This window comes from Echinops telfairi, unplaced genomic scaffold (genome assembly GCF_000313985.2).
Source record: "Echinops telfairi isolate 266 unplaced genomic scaffold, ASM31398v2 ScPeMD7_5;HRSCAF=22, whole genome shotgun sequence".
In the NCBI taxonomy this organism is placed as follows: Eukaryota; Metazoa; Chordata; class Mammalia; order Afrosoricida; family Tenrecidae; genus Echinops; species Echinops telfairi.
Window position 1 is genome coordinate 32628061 of NW_022103901.1, and position 9272 is coordinate 32637332.

The following is a 9272-nucleotide window of genomic DNA, read 5'->3' on the forward strand; positions in this document are numbered from 1 at the left end:
TACACAGGCTCGCTATGGGTCAGAATTGACTAGATGGCAACTAACAACAATAACAACAAGCTAACCACCAAGTCAGCGGTTCAAACCCACCAGCTGCGAGTACTAGAAACCTGAGACTCCCACTGTTTCCACCAGCTTCACATTCTGTGATCACAGGCAAATTATACCCTAAACTCCACCAATTTTTCTTTTGACAAAACTGAGACAATGAGTCCAGCTCTATGTCATCCGTCTATTGTGTTATCAGTATAGTCTCAATTCCTGAATGACATCCTCTGGGAATAGAGTAACAAGTGCCACCTTGGACTTGGCCAAGGAGAAAGCGAGGAGCAGAAGAAAGAAGAAATGGGAAGAAGCAAGGTGCAGGGTAGTGGGCCAGCAGAGGCTTGTGCTACAGAAGGTGTGTGAGTGCTACAAGTCGGGTCTGGAGGCCTACTTCAGTGCAAGGAAGCCAAGCCCATGGAACTGCACAGAGGAACAATGCATTCCATTGGAATCAGTGAGAGAGGATGGAAAACTCAGGCTCCAAAATGCAAGGGGAACAACCCTTAAATATCATGGAAGCCAAGATCCACTGGCGTATTACACGACCAGACATTATGTGATTAGAAACCCAGGAGTAGAAACAGCTGCCTCTCGATTCTAGTGGACCTTCCCATCCTTTAACCACCAGAGTCAAGACAGTCTGACCAAGTCTGTTGGGCACAGGACTGGCAGGTCAAATCTTGTAATACTCTGTCTAGGATTCCTGAAGCCCTTTCTGTCTCTGCCTAAAGGACCCTAGTGATACTTCTCTAAGCTGTGCGTGTGTGCGCGCACACCTCCTTGGCTGATTCAGTTTTCCAGCCTGGAAAGTACTTCCAATCTCGGCAGGAAGCACATCACTTGCATAGCAGGGACCTCCTCATCAAGATACAAGGTGCAAGCACATGGCCTCTCCTCACTCCGCGGTAGCTTGCCTGTGGATTTTTAAACCTGGTGACCCCTGCTAAGAACACAGTGATCAGATCAGGGAGAACTCTAAAGTGTGATCTTGCATCAAAACTGTGAGCTTTAGCAGCTTAAGAAGTTCTACACTAGCTTCTCAAACTATGCCACAACTGGCTACATTGAATCCTGGGACGATCTCACACTGCAGGGTTTTTCTCTAAAGCATTTAGTGTGATCAAAAGGAATCCTCTCCGAATGAAAAGGAGTTGTATAATTATCTCTACATCTGCCCTTCCTTTTGCTTCCTAATTGGCTTGAATCCCATACATTTCTACTGGAGAGAGATCTTTGAAAAGGGACAGTGGTTTGCCTGTTTACCAATTGTGGGAGTCCCCAAGAGTGTGTGGCCACATTAAGAGAACATAAGGAAGGGCAGGGGGAAAAAGCTGGTTATAGGATACATCTGCCTATTCCTCTTTCTGAAACATGAAGAATTCCTGATTGGCCCTGAGTTAGTTAATTGTGCCAGCCTGGCCGATAATCACATGTGGGTCTGGTTGAAAGGCGGAGGGATAAATGGGTGGTGAAGCCTCGCCTTTCTAGTTCTCGGGTCTCTTGTTTTGTGATGGTTGCATCGGGTGCAGCTGCCTTAGCAGTTCCCTGCTTCAGCTTGCAAGATGGATTTCCTACAAGACATCCCCAAGGAGAAGCCGCATGGATCTATCCCGATGCAGCCCTGGGTGCTGGAGCAGCCATGTGGAGACCCCTGCCTGTGCTGAGATGCTTACACGTTCACTGACTCAGCTTTCCTCCTGCAGTCGGCATTATTGCCTCTGTTTTGTGAGGTGAAGGACTTTGTGGACTGGTGTTGGGTATGGGTTAATGTTGGACTTGTGGGCTTGGGCAGCATTGGGTTGGGATGTTTTTGTGATGCACATTTTCTTTGCATAAAACTCTCTCATATGTGAGTTGCTGTGGATTTGTTTCTCCAAAGTACCTAGACTAATAGAGGCCCCATCTCCATCTGTCTATTCTCTTGCCACCCTGTCTGTACAAGAAATTAAGTTACAACAGCACCCCAACATCAGAATAAGTAACAAACACCTGGTGGGTGGTTGCTTAAGAACACTCCTGGCAGCTCGAGGAAGCCCAGCATCCATCCTCCCAGAGGGGTGTCCCTAGGGCCTGTTGCTGAGAGTAATTTATCTGGAGCTATCCCTGGAAGGCTGATAACATTTGGTCAAGAAGCCCTGAAGGAAACCCAACCTGTTTTATCACCTCCACTATACCACGCTGCCCTGTGCCACCATCATCTTGTGCCCAGTTTCTGCTGCAGCCTGCTACCCAGTCTGCTTACTTCCATTCTTTACTTTGCTGTTGCTGCTCAGTGTGTACACAGCAACATGTTCCCCAATTCAAGTTTCCATATGTACTGTTCAGCGACAGATACGGAGTGCATTCCTCCAGCTGTGTCATCTTTCGCACTCTCCTTTCCTGGGTTCTTTTCCCCCGTACTATAAACTCATTGCTTCCTAAAGTTCCTAGGTCATCTTTTGAGTTGCTGTTAGCAGTTTGATCCAATATAAATAGTTCTTGAAAGAGCAGACATGCTTTATTAGTTCAAGAAAACATTTGGTTTTAAGAAGACTTCATGGAATATTGTTGCTTCCACCCTTGACCTCCTCAACCCAGCAGTCAAGGTCAACTCACTTTTTTTTTAACAGTCAACTAACATTTGAGTCCTTCCTATGCTAGAAAGACCCTCGGTGGCACAGTTTGTTACATATTAGGCTGTTAGCCGCAAGGTCAGCTGTTCAAACCCACCAGATGCTCCCCAATGAGGCTGTCTGCTCCCATAAAGATTTATAGTCTTGGAAACTCAATGAAACAATTCTACTCAGTCCTTCAGGGTGAGGATGCACTTGACAGCACTGGGTATAGAAGAAATGTACTGGTGTATAAGAAAGACAAATATAAATATGACACAGTTCTACCTTTTATAACAATTTAGCATAGCTGTACCACCATCTTAACTGCATTTAAATCGCATTTTACAAAACAAACTGGTCTGTCACACTGCTAATGTGAGAGGCACCAATGTCAAGCTTTGAGGCTGGCATATAGACTTGGACTTTTATTCTGCATGAAAGACAATTGCCTTGCGGGGCTTAAGCAAGGGAGTAATATGATCTGCAGCGTGCAATGAGGATGTCATTGACCCAGCACTTCATTCTAGCAACACGAAGAGTGGGACTCCCTGTGGTCCAGCCCAGGGTCCACATTTGGGTTAGGAATGGGGAACTCTCGCTGAGGAAGCAGAGAGGTGGCTTCCAGGCCCACCCTCGTTCTGGAGCGTCTTTCTCTGAATCTGGCTGGTCAGGGAGGAGAGGGTTGGCCCAGATGGGGCAGAACTGATCTGAGAACGAGGAGCAGCAGTCTCCTTAGCAGAACCTCCTCCTGGTCAGACTTGGTTCCTCTTAAAGAGCCTGGCGGCAAAGGCGGCAGTCAGGTTAGGTGGTCCTTGCTTGTTCCTTCCTCGCTGTGCCGGAGATGACACGTGTCTGCTCATTCTTCTCTCACCTGCTCCTCTCAGTCACTGGCTGGCTGCCTGGCTGGCTGTTGGTCTGCATTTCCCTTGATGTCTCTCGTGCTTTGTCACTTTGTCATGCCACGCCCCCATCATCTACCTCCTCTCATTCCCACTGCCAGCACTGCTCTCAGGCACATGCTGCCCACTCTGTCCTGAGCCTCTGGCTCTCACACCATCTTGCACTCTCTTTCACCTGCTCTCCATACTGTCCTGTTACGTCCATCTCTCCCTGTAGCCCCAGTTTCCCTGTCTCCCTCCCCCTCAGGTCCTTTTGGTCTCTTCCCCTTTGAGCAGCTGAACACAACCACGCTGGACCTAGAGGAGAGGCAGCAGATCCGTTACCCAGTGAGACTTGCCTGTCCTCTACTGCACAGAGCCATGGGTGCTGGGTCAAGGTGCCTCTGTTCTTCCTCACAGAGTAACGAACATGCGACTGGTTCCTGGAACACTGGGGTCTATTCTAGCTGGGGTGGGCAGAGACTGGATCAAAGTGTTCAGATTAGGGGCAAAGCAAGGTGAGGTCCCTCTCTGTAGAACAGAGTGGAACCGCTCCATAGGGTTTCAGAGGCTGTAAATGTTTATATATGCAGAATGCTTCACCTTTCTCGCATGGGTTGGTGGTGGGTTTGAATCATCAATCTTTTGGTTAGTAGCCCAACACTTAACTCGTGGTGCCACCAGAGCTCCTTGTAGAAGGGTCAGTGGCAAGTAAAGAGCAAGACAATGATTCAAGAGTGGACAGAGAAAAAGCCACCCAAGAGAAGCTCAACACACTAAATGAAAATCTTCCCCATCTCTTTGGACAACTGGGGGTTTGGGGACATAAGTGAGGGCTGGGGGAGTGGAAACTTTAACAGTGACCAGCGGAGTCCAGCACAGCTCACCTGGGACCCAGCTGTCCACAGCATAGCATCTGCCTTGTGGCCTCAAAGCTGCTTCTTCTGGGGAAGGATCTCATGAGCCTGAGGAGGCAGCCAGGCTTGGGAAGAAAATTGCAGGCTTGGAGGGCAGTTTCCACATAACAATCACAAGGCAAGGATCCTCAACAGGGCCAGGGCTGGCAGTGTCAACCTGGGAACTTGTCAGAAATAAAAATGCTTAACAACAGAAACGGAGAGTGTGGCCTCTAGATGAGACCCAGTTTGAGAATCATCATCCCCATCAAACTTAATGAGATATGCCTTTGGCCTGATGCCTCTTGTCAAAATAGTTTTAACTTTTCCTTTCATTTGAGAAAAAAACGTGCGCATCATGAAAGGTAATTTAATATGAATATAAGCTGGGGGGGGGGCTTGCATAGCCCCACTACCCATAACCAGCTGCTATCAAGCCTGTGCCAACTCAAGTCTACTCCTGCGTCAGAATAAGACTGTGCTCCGGGGGGTTTTCAATAGCTGGGTTTTTTTAAAGTTTTTACATTGAGTTTTTATTGTGTCCACATATGTTCATAATTATATATCCACTGTGGCAACTGTCTGCCAATGATCAGGTCACTGAGAAAATTTGTGAAAGGCTTCAGACTATTGTGTTATTTTCTCATTTCTCGACAACACTATTCAGTAACCCAGTGTTCTCTACTTGCTCATGAAACTTGCTGTTACTAACCACTTCTGCAATATGATAGGGTATCTGAGCTTTTTAAAAAAAAAATCATTTTGTTGGGGATTCGTATATATCACAATCCATTCATCCATCCATTGTGTCAAGAATATCTGTACATTTGTTGCCCTCATCATTCTCCAAATATTTGCTTTCTACTTGAGCTTGGTATCAATAGCTGATTTTTAAAAATCATTTTATTGGGGGTTTGTACAACTCTTATCACAATCCATACATATACAAAGGTGTTGAGCACATTTGTACATCTGTTGCCATCATCACTTAATAGCTGATTTTTTTAAAGCAAATTTATTTAATTTTTAAAAATCATTTTATTGGGAGCGCTCACAGGTATCATCAAGTTCCCCAGTTCAATCACATCCAGCAGTGTTGTACAATGACTACCATAATCTGTTTCAAAACATTTTCTTTCTTCTTGAATTCCTTGATAACAGCTCCCCTTTATCCCCTCCCTCCCCATCATGCTCCCCAGGAACCTTTATTCCTTTTGTTGGTTTGTTTTCCATAAGTTGTTGGGGGTTCTTTTTGCCATATCTTACACAATCCAATACATCCATTCCCATACAATTCTGTTGTTGCAGCCCATCGAGTAGGGTTATGCAGTCCTCAATTCAATAGCTGATTTTTGGAGAAGTAAAATCATCAAGCCTTTTTTCTAAGGGGCTGCTAAGTGGACTCTAAATTTTTGGTCAGCAGCCAAACACCTTCACAGTTCACACCACCCAGGGACTCCAGAAAGAGGACCACGGTACTCTTCACACCAGACTACCTCTATTCTTCCTTCAGACAAAAATAATGTACTCTTCCTCGAATTCCCACCTCCAAGAAGTCCACAAGTGAAATGATTCATTTTTATGACTTAGCAATTGAACTTCCAAAAAAACACTGAGGTGTGCAGCTCTTGGGAAAGTCATAACACACATGATCTGTGAGCAACCTGGGGGCCAAGTGTACAGTCAAAAACCTGTGTAATTTAGATTGACCCCAAAACAGCATGGGGTCAAACTTACAAAGAGCCTTGGTAGTATAGTGGGCTATGCATTGAATGGCTAACCACAAAGTAAGTGGGTTCAAACCTACCAGTTGCTCCATGGGAGAAAGATGAGGCTGTCTGCTCGGATAAAGATTGACAGGCTCACACTCAAAGAGGCAGTTCAACCCAGTCCAACAGGAGTCGGACTCAACTCGATGACAGTGAGGGAGGGGCTGAGGGAGGCGCACTGACACGTGTATTTTGTCCTGTTATCCAGTGAGGTCAAGTGTTGCTCTTATCTACTGAAAACTATGCGACGCTCTGGAGAGACCCCTGCTCGCACGGCGAAGATGAGCATCTCGCAATGCTTTAAGAGGTTACAGGAAAACACTTGAGCTCGCCACAATAGCAAGGTCAAAGTCCACGTATAATTCTGAACTTGAAGTTCAAACCCACGTGGCTCAAGAGTCAACTGTATTTTCTGCAGCTAAGGGGCTGACTCCAGTTCAGCCCTCTGTCTCTAATAGGATTAATGTGTCTCACCTGTCTCAGGTTGGGGAAAAGGTTCTTTTGCTTCCACCTGCCTGCTCTTGAGTGTGCGCTCCGTGACATCCTCTCAGTTCACCTCTCTGAATGAACCTCTAGCTCCAGGTGAAAGGTCAGTGGTTCTCTGGCTTCTCCTAAGGGACTTGCCTTCTCAAGTCCTCTCTAGCCCTGGGAACAGACCCGCAGTAACATCACTACAAATCCCTGCCTAAACTGGACTGTCGCAGTTGTTGGTTGCCCTTGAATCGATTCCAACTCAGGGTGACCCGGGGTGTGCAGAGTAGAACTGTGCTCCACTGGGTTTCCAAGGCTGCGACCTTTCAGAAGCAGATCAGGCTGGTGTTCCAAGGTGCCTCTGGGTGGCCATGAACCCCAGTCTTTCAGCTAGTAGTACAGTGCTCAACTGGAAAGGGCCATTCAGGAACTCAAAAGCTGGACTTTACACCCCCTAAAAAGGACTTGAAACATAGGAAAGCTGAAGAAAAATATTCTTTCTTTGAAGAACATTTAAGTCGGGGATGGGAACCTTTTTTTCTGCCAAGGGCCATTTGGATATTTATGACATTGTTCATGGACCTCCAAAAAAATCAACTTTAAAAATTAGCCTGCAATATTTGGTCAAACATGTAATGAACTCACCCCTAACGTGATGGCTGTAACTGCTTCTCTTTGGTGACGTGTGTGATGTTAGCTAGTATTAATGATTTTGAGGGCCTTATACAGGCCATGGGCTGGACATTCTCCACCTGATTGAAATGAACATACCTAGCGCACAAAGCCTGACAGACCAGAGTCCTCAATACGGCCCTGTGATTGAGGCACTCCTGCTGGCTCTCTCCCAAACCCAACAGACCACCATGTTCTGTCACTTCTGCCTTCAAGATACCTTGAATCTGTCCCTTCTTCCCCAACTCCATGACCTCCATCCTAGTCCAGGACCACCTTCTGTCTGAACTGCTGTGATCATTGCCTCTTCACTGGCTGCCCTGCACCTGCATCCTCTCTGCAGCTCCACCTTCTCAATCATCTTTACACAGAAACCAGGCTAAGAGTGTGCAAATGTTCAGCTCACATCCCTCCCTGTCAATACCCTTCAGTGACTTCTGACTGCGCACAGAGCAAAATCCAAGCTCCTCTTGGGAGCCTAAAGACCTGGCATGGTTGGGAAGCATCTCCACCATCTCCAGGTTGTAGCCATGAGCCCTCTCTTCTTTCCCCAACAAATCGGGTTCTTTCCCTTTTAGGTTCCTCGTGTGAGCTGTACCCTTGGCCCAGAAACTCTTGGTACGAGGGGTTCCTTTTCCTCTTCCACATCTCAGTTCAGCTGGACCTCTTGAAAGCCATGCCTGCCTGCCTTTCTCCCTGATGGTCATTCTCACACGCTCATCCTGCTCACCTCTCTCAATCACTAGCTCTAGGCAGCTTTATCCAGGTGCTACCTACTCCGTACAGTGTTCCTCCACCAATGGGCATGTACTGCACCTGTAAACAAATAGTGCGTGAGTGTTGCACAGACCGTGCGAGACCCCTCCGTGAGCTATGTGGGAAAGAATGGTTTTTTTCATTTTCTCTGATTGCACAGTCACCTTCATTCTTACACTCCCGTGCTTTTAAATCTTCCTTAAAGTTACCGAGGAGCGGTTCTGGAAGGGACCTAGGGTCCTGAGAAATAATCTCGGGCTCCGTTACTACTCACTACCCCTTTCACGTACGTGCGGTGCTTCCTTCTGTTGTGATCGGGTCACTGTGGGCCCAGCACTTCGGGACCATGCAGTGGTTTGCTCTGGGTGCAAACCGTGGCTGTGGGTCACAGTCAACTCAATGGCACCTAACAAAAAACAACCAATTTCATGAGAGGTTTCAAATAAAGACCTGTTGTGACCTTTGCCTCCCTGTACTGGTGTCATTCATATTGACAATTTAGTTCTGAAAGGGTGAGGGATATGAAGCAGAAGAGAAATTATCAACACATTAGGACAAAGGGACCTGGGGCTAGAATGGTGAGTCCTGGTGCAGTGTGTCATCTAGTTAACCTGTGACCCCATGTCACCGTGGAGAACTGCCCTCTCGTTTCCAGGTGTTCCAGGATCTTGACAGTCAGGTCTTCGTAGGAGCAGATCACCACATCTTTTCTCCCTTGGAACACCAGCCTGGACCACTGGGCACTTCACTGCTGCACCTGCAGGGCTCCTAGAAGGATCCTCAGCACACAGGGAGCAGTTCCCCATCGACTTCCTTCCCCTCTCTAAATCCTAACTTCCCACCCAATCCTGTTTATTATTGAGCCTCAAGCCCCTAGATTTCCAACGAACTTCCTCACTCGCTTCTTCCCTAGTATTTGCCCACCATGCTGCTCTTCCCCTCTCCAAAGCATGTCAAAGATGACTCCATCCTGTGTCATTTTGTCCACATCTTATATCCTCTGTCCTCCGTTTTCTCTTCTCAGCAGAGCTTCCTGACTAAGAACTGTCTAAGAATAAAACTTCTGCACAAGGCCTCTTTAGAGTATTGAAAAGTTGGCCAGAGGAGGTACACTGGTACAGATAGGAACTGAAAATACAGGGAATCCAGGACGGATGAGCCCTATAGGACCAGTGGTGTGAGTGGCAAAAC

At 47.0% G+C, this 9272-nt stretch overlaps 1 long non-coding RNA gene across 2 annotated transcripts in view; it reads right to left on the reverse strand.

The window, feature by feature from the left end:
* The window catches only part of LOC123520942, a 14892-nt gene that overhangs the window by 1845 nt on the left and 3775 nt on the right, over positions 1-9272 (reverse strand). For both annotated transcript variants that reach the window (XR_006679452.1, XR_006679451.1), the window contains exon 2: positions 4405-4598. This is a non-coding gene — a long non-coding RNA (uncharacterized LOC123520942). The remainder of the gene's footprint in view (positions 1-4404; positions 4599-9272) is intronic.